Source organism: Rhincodon typus, unplaced genomic scaffold (assembly GCF_021869965.1).
Source record: "Rhincodon typus isolate 14 unplaced genomic scaffold, sRhiTyp1.1 hic_rhity00003901, whole genome shotgun sequence".
Lineage (NCBI taxonomy): Eukaryota > Metazoa > Chordata > Chondrichthyes > Orectolobiformes > Rhincodontidae > Rhincodon > Rhincodon typus.
The window spans coordinates 1,254-1,743 of NW_025969539.1; the positions used below are offsets into that span (position 1 = coordinate 1,254).

General features: G+C 59.2%; 1 long non-coding RNA gene across 1 annotated transcript in view; it reads right to left on the reverse strand.

Moving 5' to 3' along the window:
- The window catches only part of LOC125481855, a 1,586-nt gene that overhangs the window by 608 nt on the left and 488 nt on the right, over nt 1-490 (reverse strand). The window lies entirely within an intron of this gene.

A 490-nucleotide genomic window follows, 5' to 3' on the forward strand; every position in this document is an offset into this window, starting at 1 on the left:
CGAGAGGGTGAGAGCGCGCGCACGCGAGAGGGTGAGAGCGCGCGCACACGAGAGGGTGAGAGCGCAGGCGAGGGAGGGAGGCAGAGGCGCAGGCGAGGGAGGGAGGGAGGCGGAGGGCACGCGGGAGGGAGAGACAGAGCGCGCGAAAGAGAGTGCACGCAAGAGAGGGTGTGCGCGAGAGAGAGAAAAACAGAGCGTGCGAGAGAGAGAGAGAGAGAGAGAAGCCAGGTTTCCTGAGAGAATTGTGCAGCATTTAGCAGGTCCCTGATGAGGCCCTGTTAACACCACATTACAACAGACACACAGAGCCCTGGTCTGTATAATACCCAGGAGAGACCCTGACCCTAGACCATCCTGCCACACCCACCCCATTAAGGCCCAGACCCATTCCTGCTGGAATTGATCCCGTCGTGAACACAATGATATATACAGGCACCCGCCCAGCTTCCTGTACTCTATAATAGCCCCTGTGCCCCCTAATAAACCCCCC